Raw genomic sequence first — 22,094 nt, 5'->3', positions numbered from 1 at the left:
TGGTTTTCACTGTCAAAATTATGACACATCTGTGACGCTGTGAGTTTATTGTTACGCCGAGAGCAGGTGTTTTCTGGAGCATTTGCGAGCGTTGGTTACTATAATGTCAAGTAAGACGCGTATGGTTTTCTCAGCATTTCAACTTCGCAGTGATGAAACGAGTGTCTTAATCGGAATACTGTGTTAGGTTACGAAACGGAAGCTGTTTTACTAGCAACTTCCACTAGATAATTGTTGGTCTTATACGCGGGTGAAGCGAGCGTGGCAGACATCTTAGTGTTATTTAGTTCCCGGGCAAAGTCGTGTTAAAACACTTTGATATTGCGTTTAAGTCATAGAATGGGTCTCTTACCTTGAAGGAAGAACGTAGATTAAATGTATTTGAAACCAGAATGCTCAGGAGGATATTTGATGAAATAAGTGGGGAATTTAGAATATTGCATTTACGAGGAGTTTCGTGAATTGTACGGGTCACCTAGCATAGTGAGGACAGTGAAATCTAGGAGGCTTCGATGGGCTGGACATGTATCACGCATGGTGTAGCAAGTTTTGCTTACAGAATTTTGGTAGGGAATCCTTCTGGAAGACGACCGCTGGGCAGACCGATATATATGTGTAATTTATTTACGAAAATCTGTTTAAATGTGAGTAATAATTAGTTTTATAGGAGTAATTAATGAGCGTATCTATTCTCTTAGCATTTCAGTGCATAACAATCTTTTCACATGCAGGCGAAAGTTTGGAACGTTCTGGACAATGAACAGTTCCAGAAATATATACGCGGGTTTTCATAATTCATTGGCCTTGATGTTACGCCATTGTACTTTAACGACGCCTGCAGCTGGAGGAACGGCAACCCTTTCGACAGTACAGTGTAAGAAGTTGCCTATACACGAACATTCAACTGAGTGATTTACCTTGTCAGTACGGGCAGGGAAATTCTTACAGGGCAGATGTGATGTTGGACATCGTTCATTGTCTGATATGTATTTGATTAACACGACGTTTCAGTAAATAGCTCCTCTTCTGTCTTGAAGTGACTGGTTGTCATGAAGTTGAGAGATTTTTGTATTAGTTGTACTGTGTGTAAGCTAATACATTTCGAATACTAAGTTAGTATGCATTGACATTTTATAATGGTTACTTTGTATGCTTTAAACTAAAGTGACGGAGTAAAATTTGTTCCAGTTCTCCAGTATTTTGTGTACAAAGTCGAAAGTCCTCCAGACGGAACAACAGTTCATAAAAGTATAAAGCGAAATAGTCTTCCTGCAATACACACGACATGCAGCAGTTACCTAAACGTCGTACGTATTTCGTAATAGACCAGCTTTCAGACGTAGCCCCCACTTAAAAACAATACGCGTTTCTTCAAAAACAAGGCGTGGTCTACGGAATATGTTAGGACATTCCTACAAATTTACTTCTACGTGGGGTAAAACGAGAGTCGTGGATAAGGCAGAATAGGATCCGATTTGAGATTGGACCAGCCTTCGTGTGGTAAGATGACTTAAACTCACACAGCTACCTGTTTCACAATTTGGGTGGTGTATTTCACGCCGATGCTGAAATGTCAGGATGTACGCCTTCCTCGCGGTCTCCGTTGTGGTGGAAATCCAAGTGTGGCGCAACTGGATTCAGAAGATCTTCGCCTGGGTTACGCTTTTCGAGAAACGTACCCACAATGCAACGCGACATCGCGAAACTTTGGGGCCACGTCTGGCAGATCTCGTAGTTGCAACCAGTACTCGTGAAAAATATGCGAATAAATTATCGCATTTATGATACAGCAATTAATTTGTATGCGTTGTATGCATTTTGATCTTAAGACGTCATGTCTCTACGTCTTTCTGCCCTCATGTTTAAAATTGAAAACAGCTTTTATTGAAATAGTTCATTATAGAAATTGTGACAGTGGAAATCACCGCACATCGGACTTGTTAATTTTCTAAAATCTATAGTAGCAACGTGGCGGAAGGGCGATCTTGTGAGGACTGAATATGGAGGCGGAGTGTTCCTGTGAAATGTTGCTTTCCGCCTGGAATATCACACGGCTTACGTAGATCCAGCGCATTTACACAAAATATCGTGACAGCAAGCTTAAAAGCACTCTTGTGTTCAGCAGTCTGAAATCACACCGTGACGAGAACTTTACAACCACAGTCGAAACACATTGCAATTAATTTTGGCGCTCGTTCTGTTGAGAGGCCATCGTGTTCTCAGATGCTGGCGATTTTAATGGCACCGAACAGGAAGCGAAGGATTTCAGAACAATGACGTGCTTTGTTTACTCTTTTCTCGAAATGGAGTCGAGTGGGACGGTCACCCTCCATTGGACACGCAATTAAAAGTGGGCGAAAACCATCACGACATTTGCGTGTGTAGGGGGATTTGGAGGCAAGGCTCCACTTATCCGTGGATATTGCACAGGGCCATACCGAATGAGGATTTCGGCAGCAGTGGAATGTGAAAAGGGGTACAATGTTTTCATTTCAAAACAATTTTAATACCATCAGCCCATCTACGTTCAGGTCAACGCAAGTGTTCTCTTCCTTTCAAGTTTACCTACATAACGTTGCGTGCATTATTCCATGCGTGCTAAATGTCCCACCCATCTTCTCCTCACTGGTAATATTTAGGTCTAATGACTGAGCAGTGAATAATAATGTGTCCGGCTTGTGTATTCAAAGGCGGACTGCACAGAAAACAGAGAATTTTGCTGAATCATGTTTTTAATTGGTAGAATCAGCGACACGTGGCCTCGTACGAGCTGAGAGTTTCCAGTCTGTTCGCTCAGTTCATCTGCTCTGTCTTCAGTGTATTGTTGTTGTTGTTATTTTACAGTCTTTGTTCCGACGGCTGTTATGATGGTGGTCGTACATGAGCGAGGAGAAGGCTTTATGTCGTTTATATAAGGATGACGGACTCTGTGGGCAAAATACATGGTTTAGGTGGTACATTTACTAGCCACTAAATTTTAGACTGTCGAAGAATTTCTTCAGAGTCTGAAGTTGGAAGCTGGATCGAAGGGAAATTTTTAAAACGTTGTCCAGCGCACGGGTTTTGCTGTTTGCTTACTATTCGGAAGACCTAAGCGTAGATGGCAGGATGATATTAAAATGTATGTTAAGAAATATGATGGGAGAATGTGGCATGGAATCGTCTGGCTCTGGACAGAGATCAGTGGCTGGATGTTGTGAGGACGATAACGAGCCTTCTGGTTTCGTAAAAGGCGGGGAATTTTTTTGACCAGGTTACCGACTATCAGCGTCTCAGGTAGGAGTGACAGGGTGTGGATAGAATATGTTGCATTGAACCGGAGACTGGGAGGGGAGTTGAGGCTTTCGTCGTGGTGTGTGAGAATTACGTTGAATGATTCCCAGAGACCGAGAACTCTCGACTCAGGATTACCACCGCCCACTCCTGTCGCTTTCCTGATCTCGACTGTTTGCAACAAAGATTTACGCAAGGTCTAACACAGACCGCTCGGTAAATCTTCTGTCGAGAAACACGAGATACGTATATCTCTCAAGTTGCCAGAAATAAACTTCGCTTTTACGAAATCAGGTCCCTCTCCAACAGACACCTGGGGACAAAGACAAGAACAAATATAAATAATTCATTGTTGAATGATTATTACCAAAATGTGTCCAAGTTCGTGTACAGGGTGTCCAAAAAACATGTATTCGCAGTAACAAATTTGTTGGGCACTTTTCAGTCAGTTCCTTACAGCTGTTAACTGTGCCACGAAGCTGACGGTGGTCGTCTTGAATACCCACAACAGATTCGCTAATTCAGTACGTGCCAATGTTGACATTCGTACTAATTTATTTTATTAAAATGTCTTAATTTCATTCATACTCTGTATTTGGGGGGGGGGGGGTTAGATGTTAACAAATCAGAATCACCGAATTTCACGACCAAATTAAGAGTGGGCCGCCGTGTTGTGTGTTTGCTGGAAATGCTCGCCTTCCGAAATCCACAAAGTCACCAGATGATTCAGTGTGACAACTGGTTATGTCTCATAAACATCTTCCATTTGTTATTTTATTATTATTTTGAAGATCGTAACATGATTTCCGGATCTGATATTCTGTGGCTACCTAAGTGTTACATTAGGATCTTCGCGCTTGCTAAAAATTATAATTTTTCCCCCCGCGATGTTTCACAGTAAGGACCACATGTTCGAGAAAGTACAATTTCCTCCTCTAAGAAGAAAATAAATGCCATCACAAGATTAGTCACACCAGATATACGACAAAGTCTTACTGTGCCAGAAACGTGATTTGTTCCTTTTTCATTTGTTTTTGTGTGCCACTCTTCGTATAGCTTGTTACAGTCGAATTTCCGGTTACGTGGATTTACTGTTTCATTGTTTTTACTCCACACAAATTTAATGTGGGATTTCAATCGATGCATGATCTTATACGTGAATTTTATTTTTCTACACATGCCAGTGATTATATTAAGTACTTCCATGTTTCCTTTCTGTATAAGCGAAGTTAATAAAAATAATTAACAAATCAAAATTTTTTTACTTAAACGAAGTCGCTACATTTTTTAAGATCGCTTTACGATGGCGGCCGGAGCGTGTAGGTAACTATTTCCCCGTCCCCCACCACACATCTAGCGCCAAGGTTCAGAATATGCAGTGGTTACGCGTAGTAATCGATCTGCGGTCGATTTAGGTCGAAACAAATGAATTACTCCGAAGTAAGTAAACTGTAAGGAACTCCAGTAATCACTCAACTCGTCAAGATATTCTCCGAAGATTACCATGTCCTGGGATGTTTCTCCGTGCAATCTGATGCAAATTCATCGTCGCTTCAAGGGTGTTTACTGCATCCATCATCAGGGCGATGAATGATGGTTGAGACGGTAAGTACCTTCGAAACTTCGGCCAGTTTCTACGAGATTACACGGCGAAGCGTTCTAGGGAAAAGAAATCTTTATGCTCGCCATGAGAACGTGAAAGATATTTACGCCTTTTATGGAACAGCAAGTTACGTTACTTGCCCAGACACGGGAAAATAGTTTTAATTGAATGAAATTCGAGTGGTATGAGTAAGGCTGTTGAAATTTTAGATTAAAACGAGCCAATGTTTTCGTGTGCGCTAGTAGATCAGATCCAACTTTCACCGTGGCTCCAATCAGAATGCGGTGTGGAGTTGTGGTGGTGGATTTCATGTATCTCGGCTCGCAACAGCTGAGCCGAGCTGAGCTTCTCGGCCTTCAGTTACATTCCGGTCAGCTTCCTGAGAGTAGACCTCGAGAAAGACCTCTCCAGTCACCTTGGACACTACAGACGCCGTGCAGATATTTCGTCTACCCTGTTCAAGAACTACGAACTACTCTTTACTCTGCACAGACAAAATAATTTTATTTGATATTAGATGTCTCCGTGACACGTTAAAATGCCGTGTACTAGCAAATATTTGTATGGACTAACGCTGGACTTGGTTTGTGATGACACCATGTGTAAGCTAGTGTTAAAAGTGCACGTCATTGCGTTGTATGTAGTGTGTTGAACCGAATTTGAAATTTACATCTGGTAGGAATCAAATATTAATTAAAATCTGTACTTAACGATTGTCCGATGTGGTCACTGAAACTTGTATTTCATCCTACAGCGTGATATCAATACAGGAAGAGTGATATTTATATATATATAAAAAAAACCCACTAAATTTGTTGTTACAGTTAGTATACCAAGAAACGGAAATAATCTCTGCCTTTCTTGTTCGTGGGAACACGGAGGCGGTACGACTTTGAAGAAACATTTTCTTTTGTGACCGAGAAATTTCTGTGGGAGATTCTAGCTGAGCGAATTGGATTTGCGAGTGGGTGGAAAGATCATCATCTACTTGGTTTGTGTGGAAACGAATATAATTCTTGTTTGAAGACAGAGGAATGTTCAAAGGCTAGGCAGGGAGTTTCAATGTGTGGTGAAGTTATGAACTGTGCTGTACATTAGGAAGAATATCGCCCAGTGTCCCCCCCCCCCCCCCCAGCATTGGCCCCACGGAATTTTGAACATTTTACGTCAATATATCGTCATATTTGAATAGAGCTTTTATTATTTAAGACGTCGTGAGACATTTGTACACTGTATAAACTAACTTAAATCAAGAATTTATCATTTTCGTTGTGTGTTTTTTGTCATTTAACTAAGCGGTAGGACTGGAATGTCCATTAGCCATTTTTAAATTCTGAAAAGGGCTTGACATTCTGCCTTAAGTGAGATAAACAGATGCAGTTCATCAGCGAAAGAGTCTTTTAGTGGCCGCAGGGACGGTTACTGATGAACCTGTTATCGTCATTGGAAAGATTTTGGTTAATGCGAGTGTTAGTGGTGACGTCAGAAGTCGTTGACTGTGCAATGCGACAGCGAGTTGTATCAACTGACGGTGATAGCTGCAGGAAGGAAGAGGCTTAGACATGAGAAGGAAGAAAGTGAGGCAGCAAACACCAAGGTTTGTATGAACCTTGGGCATAAAATGGACGTGTACTGGCTTGGATCACGTGTTACGTAGTCTCTGCTTCGGACCGTACGTATTAACTCTGTTGTTTGGTAAAATACATGGATAAGAAGGAGATATTGCCAGAATGGGACAATTAAATTTTGAGTCTTTATTCTAGAATTCTCGAGGGCACCGCGTAACCCTTCTGAGGGCACTGTGTGCCCGCGATAATAATGTTGGCGGTCTCCGCAGAATAACGTTTAGTGGGAAAGTTACTGGGGAGTTACTCGCTCCAACCAACCTCCTCTTAGAATGTCTAAAAAAGGCAAAAATAATGTTTCCAAAAACTTTTTATTAGGATAGGCGGTCTTCGCTGTAGTCTGAAGAATGATTTTCACAGAAGTTCTGTAATGATTATAATCTGGACGGGACAGTGGATAATCGAGGACAACTTTTGTAGGTTATTGTTATTCATAACTCCGAGACATCCGAATGGGTTTCCATTTAATCATGCTTTACACGTAGAGAAGCTGACAAGAACATGTTGTAAGACACACTTACTTTCCTTTCTGTGGTCTTAACCAGCTTTGGTATTCGAAACTGACCAACTCCGTGGAGCGTAGTCCTCATTGAGAAGCTGATAGTGTCTTAGCTGTTCAAAACAGTTTCCGAATTTTACGATCACTAAGATGCATTATCGCGTTTACGAGACCTCGTCACCGGTCCATATTCTGAGCCAGATTAATCCAGTCCACACTGTAGTCTAACCTCCATTTTGCTCCTTTGTCTCCGAAGTGATCCCTTGACCCTTCAAAGGCCAGTGGTAACTATTTGTACCACCTTAAAAAGTCAACAACTCTTAATTTTTGTTTATGAGTTACGCAAGATTCTCGGAATAAACACCGATTATTTTCTTAAACAGCGTTAACCAGTTGACATTTGTAATGGTGAAGAGTTGTGTTTTCTTTGCGGTACGGACTGAATTCTTAAATATTATTCAGATTAACTTCGGCTTCAAAGGGTTAATAAAATAAATTTTGTAGCCTATGAATTTCACATTTGATCATCGTCATAATTATTGGTGGAGAACGCAATTTATGAATCTTTTTCGATGTGTAATTTTCTCCGTCTTCCCGTTACTTTCTCAAACACCCTCAATTTCTTTCTTCCCTTAGGGCGAGGCTGGACGTTTCACGTACGAGAAAAGCAAAAACAACACGCAAAATTGTTATTGTGTTCTGTTCTTCAGGTTCTCATAGGAGAAAGTATCAGTAAATTTAAATTATTGACATTAAACGTTATTGATGGTACGTTAATGCTCCTGGTTGAATAACGATTATTATAGATATAAGATTACCACAGGAAAGACGGTTCATTACCTTATCTGAGGTCTTTGTTCTTATGCCTTGTGCTTTATTTGCACGACGCGTTAAAAATTGACGCTTGATGGAAGGTCTTTTCAGTCCGTAACTATTTAACGGATTTGGATTAAATTCGGTTTTTACGGCCTACACTGAAAAGTTTTGGTTTAAATGAGTTGTGATGGTTATCGAACCCATGTTAAGACCACTGCATATCGATTTTTTTTTCTAGGAACGACGAAAATCTTTGTTAAACACTTTTTTGCACAATATAAAATGTATTACCACTCAGATCAGCTTTTTCTGCTCAAAATATTCTTTGAGAGAGAAGAGAAGTTGCGGGGAGACTGAGAAGAGAGATCATTAATGGGAGGGAGATTTTAACCATTAAGGATCCCAGGCACTGCCAGCTCGTCTTTCAGTTAAATGTGGGGTTGGGGAGTGGAGTAGCTTGTCTAAATAATATTTAATAATTGAGATCGTACCTCACAGAAAACAGAACCCGTCTCCATGACAACGATCGGTTGGCTAATGCCTGTGTGGGCAAAATTCTGTGTTACTGAATGTTAAAGCAGGTGGTAAGTATGGTAACCGCTAGGTTTTTACGGGTTAATCGAGTGGAGCAAGTAATTTATGCTTAATGATTCTGCGCTGTCTGCGCCCGAAGTAGAATTACCGTTACCTGCAACATTTTATCGTCAAGGTTAATGAGTTACGTAAAACAGCAGAGAGTTTGTATAGAAAATATTTCTGTTACTCTGTTTCGTCCAGTTACTGGACATGCGTCGAGGAACCGCTGACATGGTAGCCCGTCGACAGCCACTACGTCGTCCGTAACATTCTTCACAACCTTTGCCAGCCTGGTAGAAGTTTGCCAGTGACAAGCATCTTCAACTTCTTTGGGGCAGAATTTGACATTACGCCCCCCCCAAAATCTCTGTGACTGCATTTTTTAATGCTAATAGTTAATGCGTTAGGTAGAGAGAGGGAGGGAGAGAGAGAGAGAGTCGTGGCTTATTAAGTTCACGCTGTGGTTTCGGTCCTAAGAAGTTACGCAGAGGAATGCTGTCAGATCTAAATTTTCTAACCATTAAATCTGGCCTGGAGGAAGGACCAATGTCTCGCTCCAGTTGATGGGGACATAAACATGCCATCTGGTGTGCAAATATGTCTAAGCTTAATTCCAAAGGACCGTTCATGTCACTATAAACATTACAGTCGCTGTTCACGAAATTCTTCTACCTAATTCCAGAAGACAAATGCATCTGTGATGAAGATAAAGTATAACATCTTTGCTGGGGCCCACAGAGGATCGGTGGTTCCCATCAGATGTTAAAGGATTCTGATCTCAGGTGCTGCAACCGTTAAGCGGCCTTTAGAAAGAGTTTTACTTCTTACATGGGTGACGGAAACGTTGAAATAACAGGAAAGGATTGTAGATGAATGGAGGGAAGGATAGAAAACCACGAAAGGGGCAGAGTAAAACGAAGAAAGGAGGGGAAGTAATGAACTTTGCCCACCAAAGATCGGATTTCGTGTTGAATTCCAACGGGCGTTTCCCACTGGTGGAAAAATAGTCATTGCTTCTGTTAGGGAAACTCGACTGTGGGTTCGTGTTCAGAGAATTTTCTTTGACAACATGAGCGTCGTTTGGACGTCTGTGACAGAACCATGTTCCGCACTGAAAAGGAGTACCGACTTCAGCGCCGCGCGCGTGAGCACTGACCCCGAGTTCAAAGATGGATATTAACGTCAGAAACTTCGCGACTGATTTTCAAGGTCATTCCGTGCAGACATGTTTAACTTCCTGCTTTAACAACGTCAGCGAGTAGTTGAGCAAAGTGGAGTTGCGTGGTTTTTTCAGCACCAGCAGTGTTTGATAAGAAAGTGGTTGGCACCCTACATCACGCGTGCTATGTGGTGACGTCACTCCGATCAAAGGTGTTGAATGAGTAAAATACATATGATTTTTAAATTGTGGTTTAGGTCTGGTAGGGTTTTTTTTGGGCTAAAACGACTGTACGTAGTGTTTCGAAGATACAAGAAAATTCCTTTTTCTTTTATTTAAATAATAAAATGCCACTTCGAATTCTTTTAGAAATAAGACTTTACTTAAATCCAGTATGAAATATGCTCTCGTTGAAGGTGGAGAAGGGGTGTCCAAAACGTCAGAAATGCGTTTTACGTCTATAAAGCGTCTTGACTCAGAAACAGGATTCACGTTAGCACTGGCCTGCCGTAAAAACGAGAAATCTTAATTGTCACGAGTGTTTGTACGTAGTTATAACAGAAAATAACTTTGTATTTTAAATATAAATCAAAGTGTAAATCCGAGGAGAGGTAACTTCTTAAGTACCATAGAAGCGTGCCTGAGGAAGAACTTGCCGCACGTGCATCACATTCGTGTACATTTGTGTTTGTGAAAGACACGCAGTTTTAGTGGAGTAATATTTTTATAAAACGGAGTACAGGAGTTTGCTGAATGTCCTGTGTAATGGTCGTAAACGGTCAGGAGATTGATTCAGCTCGCCTTAAAGTTCGCATTTTTTTAGAAATAGTCATCTCGCTCTAAAATGCAGCGATTACCAGCTGACTTTGAGCTCAACGGGAGTGGTCGGTTGTCTGAGGAAGGTGTGGTCAGTGACGGACTGTAGTCTCATATTCAAGCTAAATCTTTAGTACCTATCTTGAAATGTAGCAATATTTCGAGTGGTTATGAGCGGTCTGTTGAATTTATATTTCTTATCATATTTGCTCAACGCGATTTGTGAATGTACTGACATATTAATAAGATATGTATCTGCTCACATGTTACTCAAACATAACTTCCATACGCAACACAAAATCTCGAAACATTCATTAAAACTCGTTAAAATAATCGATTCTGTCGCTGTTAGCTTTTCTGAACTGAAACACGGCGTCAGTTGTCACCATAAAACGTGCAACATTCAATGTTGTACGACAACAAATCCACAAATATTGGAACGAAAGAAAATATTTCGTATTGGGGAAGACGCCACTTGGGAAACATAGTCACATATGATGATAATATTAAAATGGATGAAGGGGGAAATAGGTTAGGAAGATGGGAACTTTATCGGACTGAATTACTGTCCAGGTCAATGTCGGGCTTTGGTGAAAGTAGTTTTGAACCTCAAGGAAATTGATTGACTTTATTAACTGAAGTAGTAAAGAAATACCCTGTGCCATGCAGTTCGTTTATAATTAGAGCTACTATATTCGTGCGTAGTATAAAACAGGACATTGTCACTAGTGGGAAAAATAAAGCCTGTAATACCACAGAAATTAACTCGTGTCAAAAAACGACCTGTAGATGGAATGATAATTTGCTGTTGAAGACCTCCTTAAAATATAATTCAGGCGCTTGAAACTTGAGTGTCGCTGCAGTTCTGTTAATAATCTTCCGACAAAGATCAAGGCGTAACCAGCAGACGTCTGGAATGCCAAAGAGACCTGTAAAGAGCGAGACGGCTTCTCTTAGACACACCTGCCACTTGTTAGTTTGGAGTAGCACCGGCTGGACATTACAGGCTTCCCAGAAAAGAACTCTCTGAACCATCTGAAGCCGAAGCACGTCTAAATAACATTTATTAATTCAGTCCGTACCGCGAAGAAAACACAACTCTTCACCATTACAGAGATCAACTGGTTAACGCTGTTTAAGAAATAATCGCTCGTTACAGTGATAATCATACCGAAACCGAAAGAGAGAAGGAGGGAGAGAGAGAGGAAATTGGTGGGGGAGAAGTGAGAGACACTTCGATATCTGGGGGGGGGGGGGGGGGGAGAAAGAGCATCTTATAGCTAGAAGGTCCCCAGGCAATGCCCGCTCGTCCTTCTGTTAAGGATAAAGTAAGAGTGAAGGCGTTAGTGTGATGATTGGCATAAAAGACGGAATTTTGAAATTTTGTATTAGCGAAAGCTGAGGCTATTAATTTGGAAGTTTAGTACATAATTTAGAAGTTCCTACTGAGGGGAGGGGGGTAAATTTTGACGGTGTTAAGGGGTGGTAAATTTAGATTAATTTAAGTCGGGAGGGCTGCATGAGAAGCTTGCGGTGGCAACTTAGAACTTGGGAACCATATCAGCATTTGCTTGACGACAGAGGAAAACCAAGGAAAACCTGTGTCGAGATGGCCGGTCGCAGGACCTTCCGGGTGCGCGCTGACTACTAGCCAGCGGTCCGGCAGACAAAAGAGGAATTTATACGACCCCTAGGTTTCCCTAACTTGTGACTTGATAAAGTCAGGTACATCTGGTGCAATAATACAACACAATATGTTGAATGCAGGTCATCCGTGTTTCCATGATCTTCTTCAGCTGATGGTTTCGTGGTCTGGTCCATGGCAGGAGTTCCGCTGGAGCGTCCTCCGATGAACGGCTGGCTAAAATGAGTAGGGTTTTGCCCAAAATGGACTTTACTTTATTTAAATATGTGTAATTTGTAGAGTATGTGCAGGATCAGCCCCCTAGTAGGGCCCGCGGTCGCTGGTATTTATCGTAAATGGGATCATATTGACCTAATTTCCTGATTTGGGAGTTCTCACTCAACTGACTTGTGGCTGAAAGACGAACTTCGAACTTCAGCGCTACACTTTTTTTGGTCCCTACGTGGACCTAAAGAGAGAAATTGCGTGTTATGAAATTCAGTGACATTAAAGGTCAAGCGAATTCCATAATTTCGTAACTTTGTTAAGCATGAAGTATAGGATTTGTCCCTCGTGGACTTAATTTGGATGCCCCCACGTGTCTTGTGTGACGACATATGACATTTACTTTGTATGGCGTTTGTATTCCTTTATGATATTCAAATTTTCAAGGCTGCCGAATGCAGTGTTTTTTTCCGAACGATTATTATTGAAAGAACGGGCAAGCTGCCTCAATCCTCAGGGTTCTGTTGTTTGATTATGGATATTGGTGTAGACTGCAGAAAAATTTCTCGACATCACAGAAGCCCTTGTTTCCCTTCGGAACTAAGTTCGTGACATTCGCGTGACAGTTGCAAAAGTCATGATGTTTGCTTAGTGTGCTGTGGGAACTGGTTGTCTTGGAAACCCAGACAAGTGAAACTACCGACTGTCTTTGCTGGACCACACAGATGTCTCACGGGCGACCTAGAATCTCAGTGGATTCTGTTCTCAGACATCATAAGTCGCACTTTTATCTCTCCATGAACTGTGATTGGGGATGGACCAAAAGTAGCCAAAATACGGATGGGTTTTTAACTTCATTAACGAGTTATAAGATAAGAGAAGAAGTTAATTGTCTTGAGGGTTGTTGCGCCCTGATGATGGAGACAGCAAGGACCTCCGAAACGTTGCCATACTTCTGTCAGACTACACGGTGCTACAATCCAGATCACTCACCGCCTTGAGAACTTGAAATACTGCGACATGTTGATGGAAGTCCGGACGTTTTTGATGTTGTTGCATGTAGGGTATGTGCTTATTGACTTCGACTTCATCCATCAGCTAAGTGTTCTAAGCCACGACGTTTCGGAAGTTGATTCTCCTTTCTTATTCAAGTGAAGGCTATTTTTTTGGGTTTCTGCGTACGCTGTGTTGTGTTTTGGCTGTATGTCAACGTTTAGGTGGAACACACTGCTTCAATGTTCAGGGTTTACTATACGGTGCACCAATGAAGATCACCATCTAAATTCACGCCGACTTGAAAACGCGAAGGCTTTCTCGTTGCCTTTCGGCGTTTGTCGATATTCGACTATCGATCTTCTGTCTGCTGTGAAGATATCGATGTTTATCTTCAGGGTTGTGACGTGGAGTGGAATATTAAGTAGATAAAAACGTTTCTCAGAAACATACCTCGTGCATTTAAATCTCGTACGGTTTATTAACGCAATTTTTATATAAAAAAATGTAGAATTTGAGGAAATTTAGATCCGGTCCCCAAAATACAGTGTTTTAAGACTTTCTCTTATTATTTACTTGTAGTATCTCTATTATTCTATACAAATTTTTCTTTTCAAATTTATTATCGTTATGGTTTCGTTTGGAATTCTGAAGAAAAAAAAATGAGAAGAAGTGTATCAATCCGCCGACGTGTTTCACAAACGAGGCTCTAGGAACCGAGTCATGATGTCAGTTTTAACATCTGGCGTTGCACAGACCAGTGTTAGCATTTGAATCAAGTTCTTGTTGTGATGGGGATGAGACAAAGTCTCGAAGTACCTAACCTAAAGGGGCCAATTTTTAAGGCCCCAGCTGATAAAAGAGTGAATATGGGACAGGGGTTGTGAGATGCAGAGGGGGAGGAACACCTGTCCCAGTGCCACCATTTTAATTTAAATTCGTTAAGTGGGAGATAATAAATTTAAGTTGGTGACGTGATAATCAGAGTTACGTTCTGTAAAGTGTGAAATTTTGTCGGCTTATATGCGAGCTCACTTTCGTTACGAAGTTTTATGTTAAGCATGTACTTTGTCGGTTTCATAATAACGAGATTTCACCGTTCATATATTGATGATACTTTGTGTCAGAGGTCATTCTGCATCGCCGTGTTATTTCTGTTGACTTCGCGTGTCTCGACCATAAGCGACAGCGTCTACTGATGAAGATATTTTTTCTTTCAAAGTTTCGCCTTCGCTGAATATATTAATCAGCTCGTTAATTATTGCAACTGCCATTTTATGGGCGGAGACACCGAAATTTAAACTTACACTACAAAAGTTTGCGATGGAAGACAGACAATCTTCAATGGTATAAGATTCTTGACACATATTCGAAACTGTCCTTTACGCCACTGTCTTCTTGACACGGATTAATGCATAAAGCGATCTGTTTGACATTTATAAGACTTACAGAAATCTACACGTGGCAGTAAATGGGCAAATAGGAATCACGGATGTGAACTGGGTAGACGGTTGACGCCCTGTTGTGAACACGGCGATGAACTTTAAAGTTTCATGAAAGGTTGACTGTGTGAGCGACTGTCAGCTTCCGAAGATGTGCATGGGGCGGATCATCGGAACATGTTCTACGAAGTCTGTGTAGGTTAGGTTCGGTTCTCGGCTAGTCGAACGCGGTGTCGAAAGTTACACCGAGCCGCGCGGCTGGTCCATTTTTGTGCTCGTGTGTTGTTGTTGTTGTTGTTGTTGTTGTTGTCGTTGCTGGAAGCAGCTTTCACCGAGTTTCTTTGCTTCATCACCCGCGTCCAATGGCCCAGCTTTTTCCATGCATCAGCCAGTGTACCGCTTATAGTCGCCAAACTAAACAACTCTGTTCAAGCTGATCGCGACTACTTTCTTCGTAATGCAGTACAACATTCCGTGTTCTCACCTCGCAGTCGTGATTCTTACGTTATTTAATCACGCTGTTTCAGCTTCAGAGGTTATGTTTCTGTTATTTAATGAGAAAGGCTTACATCTGAAGAGATTTATATTACGCGAGCTGTCCTCACCACGCGGAATAGAAGGTCGAAGTAGATTATAAGATCATCATGAGTGGTTGGTGGGTAAGAATTTGAAGGGATGCGTCTTGATATATTATACCGATATAAACTAGAAACTGAGGAGAATCGCGAAAAATCGCTACAAGACAGTCATACAACACTCACGTTTTTCACACGTGGTCAGATTATCTGATAAGTTATGGACACTCTGTGTTTTTCTTGTGAACTTTTGCTATGTTTTTCCCCCTAGCCTTTGTAATTGACCAAATTTTAATTAACTTTAAATGCTATACGACCTCTTTGTCATCACAGGGTGACAGCAGTTCTGAAGTGTTTAACTGACTGATGTTCTGTGGAATGTGGTCTTACGGTGTGTGCCACGAATTTCGCTGCCGTGAGAATCTCAGACCTCGTACAAATGACGTACTGCTGTCATTGTGCGTCTGCTCCCACGTTCAAGGTAGATTTCTAAGAAGAAAATCGAAAAGCTTGCTATTAATTTCGTCACGTATACTCTCGTCCGTCCGCAGGCAACAGCGCACAAATTATTAAACCGATCTGAGTAAAACTTCGTGTGGTAGAACTACGTATTATTTTATCAAGTCGTCTTAAATTTGATTTGAGATCTTGAGGTTTCCACGGCGTCTTCATCACCGCCGTGGAAACCTCAAGATCTCTCAAGATCGAATTCATTCGACGACACTCAAATCCCGGACGGAGGAGGAAAAGTGAAGAGCCGATTTGCTTCTCTGCTTTAGAAGACGCCGTAAATAGTGGGATCACGTCCACGTTTGACACACGCAAATGCCATGATTTAAGCTGCACTGCTTCGCCCTTGTTTTATATAAATCGCAGACATGCATGACCTTGTTCCTAATACCCTGGGTCCGTAATAATAATTTGACAGCTGAAATTGTATAACATTATGTGGGCATTTGAATGTGGCACGAATTTTCCATGAATGCGGGTGGCTGAGTGCAAGGCACAAGTCGACCTTTGACTGGTGTCAGGCGAACCAGCGCTTTTGCTAATCCTCCACACCCCCCTCCACCCTTTCAAAGATGAAATTGTTTTTACTGTGCGTTACGGTAACACGTAGTTAGGACACCGATGTGCCGGGGACAGCGTTAATCAGCGCGCGTTCGGACAATATAAAAGATAAACGACTATCAGCTTCTAAAAAAGATTCTGTTTGTGTATTAGTAAACTTTGTTCTTTTTTTATTTCAAAGTCTCGCCATTTTGGGAATTGGGCGTGGGGGACATTTGTGATTCCAGGTCAGAAATGTTATTAGTGCCCTGTATTAACTGCTATGAAATTTTTGCAGGAATATGTTCAGGGAATTATAGTGTGGAGTTGTTTTTATCTGCAGACGTCACAAACATAATTGGAGGATCGCGGGCTTTCACTCCACCTTATGCCGATGTTCAATAGTTTAGGAAAAGTAGAGATGGTGACGTAAGGGGACCAGGTTGTCATGGTAGAAAACCAAACGCATTGGCGTCGTACTCGGATCACCAATAACAGTGGTATTCAACCTGGGGTACGCGTACCCCCGGGGGTACGCGAATACATCGCTGGGGGTACGTGAAATTTAAAAAAAATATATATTATTTTATGATAAACACTGAATAATCAGTAATGTAATTTATTTAATTTATTTTAGATGTAGATTATATACTACGTATAACTTGAATTATACACCAACAACTTTGGGGGTACAAAGTTGAAGAGAAATTATATCTGGGGGTACGCGAACAAAAAAGGTTGAATACCACTGCCCAAGAGGACAGGAACGAAACTAAGAACACTAAGACTGCTTTTGTCACCGCCCCCAACTCCTAGGCTGAATCATGGGAACTATGACCCCCGGGGGGGGGGGGGGTTATGGCAGAGACACGACCTGGAATGGGCCCAAATAGGGAGCTGTAGGGGGTGCAGCTGGAAACTGCGTTTGAGGTCCCTTTTGTGGTCTGATGCGGACACGAATCTAGCACCTCTGAATATGGTTAAATACGTGGTATTTTACGATAAAGTATGGGAAGCTTTCATGTTCAAGAACGCGCTTCCGCTGTGCAATGAAATTTTGTGGGATGAAAGGTTTTATGATGATAATTCCTTAGCCGAATGTTTAACTTGGTGCTTAATCATCATCCTGACAACCAGTCGTCTGACTCCAAATTGTCGTTCAGAATCAAACTTGAGTCGTAGTTGGAGCTTTTGAAGTTTGGGAGAATAATTCACAAACCGAGTATGGGCCATGGACTGTCTTTTGTTTTTGTCGCGCATGTGTGAATAACTAGATGTGACCAAGTGGTTTTAACACTTCTGAGACACTTTCTAAACACGATCTGACCCTTGGTGCACCCAATTGGTGCCAGACGAATGTGTGTATTGTGACGACATTTCACAAGTGTAATTTGTGTTTTGAAGATGATATCGTATGACAGTGGGGACCTTTGAGTTACATCTGACATCGAAATTTGTTGTAACTGGAGTTCAGATAGACCAAATATTTATACAGTTATTAATTTGCCAAACTCCGCTGACTCCATGTATACTGATTTAACCCTTGAATCGAAGCGGATGTGCTAAGTTACCCGGCGTTATTGCTTTTAATTTTGGGGTACACGATTGCAACCTCACGTTTTCTTAAATTTGAGTTATTTCCGGAACTCGGTATCATTTGAACTTTTGACGTAAATGTATGTATGTAGTCAATGGAGGATTCAAATAGCAGCAAAGTCAGGATTTCGTCTCAGACAGTCGAATCTTGGGGTTCATTACCGTGTTCAAAACAACCCGCTATTGGAACTTATACTAAATCATTCAAATCTAACCACTTTCTCATATCATTTACGTTTAAAATACATTTTAATATTTTCCTCTTATATCTAGGTTTCGTGACTTGTTTATTTTCTTCAGGCTTTCCGGAAAAAATAAATGCATTTCTTGTCTCTGCAGAGGGTGCCCCGTCCCCTCCAAATCTTTTTCTTCTCGATGTGGTTACCCTAGTAATTTAGAGGAATGCAGTTCCGTTCACATCAACACACACAAGAGCGCGTACAAACTGCTGAAGTTTATGACTCAGTCGGCAGTTGAGGCTGGCAGCTACTTGTTTCGCTTGCGACAGGTGTTAGTGACATTTAAGATGATTCCAGATTCACGAAAAATCTCAGAAACCCACTGGAATGGTAACGCGTAGGTGCATCGGATGTCTTTAGTCCAAATGGGGAGAGAGTAAATGACGCAGAACACCTGGCAACGTGTGTGAAAGTTGTCTCATTTAGCAGCGGCACAAGGTGTGTTTGCTCTCGGCTTCACACCGTAGGGTCGGAATTTTGTACCATCAAGAGGACCGTTACCCCCCCCCCCCTCCGATCCGCTTTGAGTTTCTTCGAAAGAACACGTAAAAATACCGAAGCAGTGTCCAGATTTGTCCTTGAATTTGTGTAAACATGGTAACCATGGAACTTGCCGGACTTTATAAATGTGTTTGTTCTTATGACGGGACTCGACAAGGATGTTAATCTGAACAAATATGTTTATGTCAGAGCTAACAGTGGAACGTGATGATTTACGTTGATACATCTCAGAAAAACTTCTCACAGTGTTTTAGGCTTCACGCTCGTGCTGAATAACTGACGTCGTCATATATGGTCATTTTTATTGATGAACCTGCTGCTGTGGAAGGCGCCCAGATCAGCAGCTGACTGCCTACGTCACTCTTGAGTGTGAAGGAGGTACCCGGATGAAGCGATGTTGTATCATGTCGGTTCAAGGTTATCTGCAAGCCCTCATTATACGGATCAGCGAACCAACGCCCGCCCTTCACGATCGGGATCCGGTAAAACACACAGGCTCACAGATCCGTGATGCGAGCAAAAATATTATCCTGCGGGCCGCCCAGCGTTCTCTTGAGGCCATTACTTCGCCTTTCATGTCGGTTCTCGCTCAAGCTAAAGCTGCCAGTACTAGTGCCCAAAGTTCGAATAAATATTATTTAAGAATTGAGTCCGTACCGCAAAGAAAACACAACGCTTCACCGTTACAAAGATCAAATGGTTAACGCTGTTTAAGGAAATAATCGCGGTTTATTCCGAGAATCATAGACAGAGAGAGAGGGGGGGGAATTGGTGGGGGGAGAAGTGAGAGACACTTCGATTTCAGGGGGGGAGAAAGAGCATCTTATAGTTAGAAGGTCCCCAGGCAATGCCCGCTCGTCCTTCTTGTAATGATAAAGTGGAATAAGAGTGAAGACGTTAGTTCGATAATTTGCAGAGAAGAAGGAATTTTGAATTTTGTATCAGAGAAAGCTGAGGCTATTGATTTGGAGGTTTAGTACATAATTTAGAAGTTCTTACTGGAGGGGGGGGGGTAAATTTTGACGGCGTTAAGGGGTGGTAAATTTTGATCAAAGTAAATCGGGAGGGCTGCATGAGAAACTTGCAGTGGCAAGTTCGTCTGAATTATATTTAATAATTCACCCCGTACCGCTAAGAAAACACCACACTTCACCATTACAAAGATCAGCTGGTTAACGGTGTTTAAGGAAATGATCGTTGTTTACACTGAGTGTCATACGAAACGCATGAATACAAAATGAAGGCTTATTAATTGTTAAGGCAGATAATGTTTATACGTAACATAATTCGCAATGCGGAAATCTGCAGATAGGTAGCTTTAACTGTTGAGAGATGGCGGCGGTAATTTCTTCCGCTGAAATTCTCGAAGACTAAATCCATGAGAGTTTTTCTTTCGACTGGTGTGGGTGTGGAGTTCTGCGTCCGCAACATTAGCTTTTTGTGTCATTTTTAAAGTATGAAGTTCTTTTGTGCTCACTCTGTATACACGCATACCCTGACTTGTGGTCCCTGTAGTCTACTGGAGTCACCAAGGTCGCCTATAATCGCAGAGGACATTGAAACACTAGACCCGTACGCCACTGCTTTGTGGGGGGTCCTCAGTCTGTCGGGGCAAATGCCATTATAGCGAATTAAATTAGGCCACGACCGCTTCCTTGCATGTCTTCTCCAATTTTATAATCATCGTACCATCAGGCAGTGTCGTTGAATAAACAGTGCAACGAGACCTCTGAACAGGATTAAACTGGCTCACCTGTGGTACAAAGGCGTACTTTTATCGTCGGTTTAAGCTGAGTCCTGTGTTTGTGAGTAAGTTAAAAAATTGTCTGGCGAGCTGAAAGGAACTTATTCAAGTAACGCCGTCGTGTTGTTGGGAAGGTCACATAGAGGCGCTTCTTTGTTGCTTAACAAAGTCTGTCTGATGCAGACTCTAGGATCTGTATGATGAAACGTATTCGAGGGACAATCATTAAGTTTTTTTTTTTTGGGGGGGGGGGGGTGAAAGGAGATAACGCGTGATGCTGGCTTATTTCAACTTAAATGGTTCGTGAGGTTTGTTGTGTGGAGGACGCAACGCGTCGTGCCTTGCGCCATTGTTATTCATTCTTAAATATCACAACTAGGCCAGTTGAAATTCGTCGGCGGGAATAATTTATTTCTTACGTTCATGTCTTAACCCCTTTCATCTTTTCGCGCGGATAGTACTTAAAATTATACCACGACCGCTTCCTTCCACATCCTTTCCACTTCATAATTCACTATCATTCTCTCATCTTGTGAGATATTGGATGCATCGTTAAATAAAGTATAAATAAAAATTATTTCTCTCTCTCATCCTCTTTTACCCGTAGGTGTCGAGGTTTTTTATTTATTCATTTTGATCTGTTTGGACAATAGTAGGACTCCTTGGATGAGTGATCAGCCCGACGCAAGGCTTCTACCTATACAAACACAGAAAGACGCAGACAAACATCCATGCCTTGGGTGGGACTCGAACCCACGGTCTCAGCGACCAAGCGCACGAGGTCCATGCCTCAGACCTCGTGGCCACTGCGGCCGGCATAAATAAAAATAAATATTCATAATTTTCTTTATAACTTTTGTGTTTGTACGTCCTGTGGAATTACTCATAAAAGCTTCCTGTCTGTAGCATCAAATAGAACACTCTGCCATCTAGTGTCGTGAATTTTGCTACTCTGTGTAGTTCAAATGTCCCTCCAGATTTCGCTTCCCGATCCAGTATTCAAATCCCAACTGTCGCTACTACTACCAAAATAAGGCGAAGATATAACAAATTATCATTGCAATGACAGTAACCTGAAGATGGCAGTAGAACTAACTCGCGAAACGTCGTGTGATTAAATATGTCTCGTCTCCGGACAGTTTCAAGCACAATATTCATGTTTTGATACAAGCTTCTTATTGTAACAATAACCGCTGATGGATTTCACTTTTTATAATTGTTTTCATGTTCTTACACAACAATATAATTGTACATCATTAACAAAGATTTTTATCATTTGAGTTCGCCCAAATATTCCATTCTTGTTTATGCGGAAATAACGTAAACACGCTACGGCTAGCCTATTGTGACGTAATTAGGAGGATTTTACAATAAATTCCAGTAAAACTAGTTTTTGTTTTTTTGTTTTTGTTGTAGAATGACGAGACCTGGCCGATTACGTAATGCATGCTTATGGCTTTTAGTGGGAAGAGAATTAATTATTTTAAGAATCCAGCTATCCATAATGTAAATATATACTGAGACTCGGACATTTTACAGGGTATAGTATTCAAGAAACTACATTTTTAAATGTATTCAGTTTACATTGGGTTAATCCTTTGAAGCCGAAGCTCATCTAAATAATATTTAAGAATTCAGTCCGTACCGCGAAGAAAACACAGCGCTTCACCATTACAAAGATCAACTGGTTAACGCTGTTTAAGGAAATGATCGCTGTTTATTCTGAGAATCATAGTTC

The 22,094-nt window shown here is 41.5% G+C and overlaps 1 protein-coding gene across 3 annotated transcripts in view; it reads left to right on the top strand.

Annotated features, from left to right (window-relative positions):
- mol (dual oxidase maturation factor 1 mol) overlaps positions 1–22,094 on the top strand; it is an 86,592-nt gene that overhangs the window by 4,717 nt on the left and 59,781 nt on the right. Inside the window, exon 1 of one of the 3 annotated variants that reach the window (XM_022077153.2) lies at positions 5,229–6,548. The exons of 1 other annotated variant lie outside the window; for it this stretch is intronic. The gene's annotated coding sequence lies outside the window, so the exon portion shown is untranslated. Of the gene's footprint in view, positions 1–5,228; positions 6,549–22,094 lie in introns of those variants that run through there. One more of the 3 variants, XM_022077151.2, reaches the window with a different exon arrangement.

Source organism: Zootermopsis nevadensis, unplaced genomic scaffold (assembly GCF_977971745.1).
Source record: "Zootermopsis nevadensis isolate Lab colony 2312 unplaced genomic scaffold, Znev_1.0 Znev_ptg000003l, whole genome shotgun sequence".
NCBI classification, from domain to species: domain Eukaryota; kingdom Metazoa; phylum Arthropoda; class Insecta; order Blattodea; family Termopsidae; genus Zootermopsis; species Zootermopsis nevadensis.
Note: the sequence above shows the minus strand (reverse complement) of the source record. Positions and strands in the feature narration are given on the sequence as shown.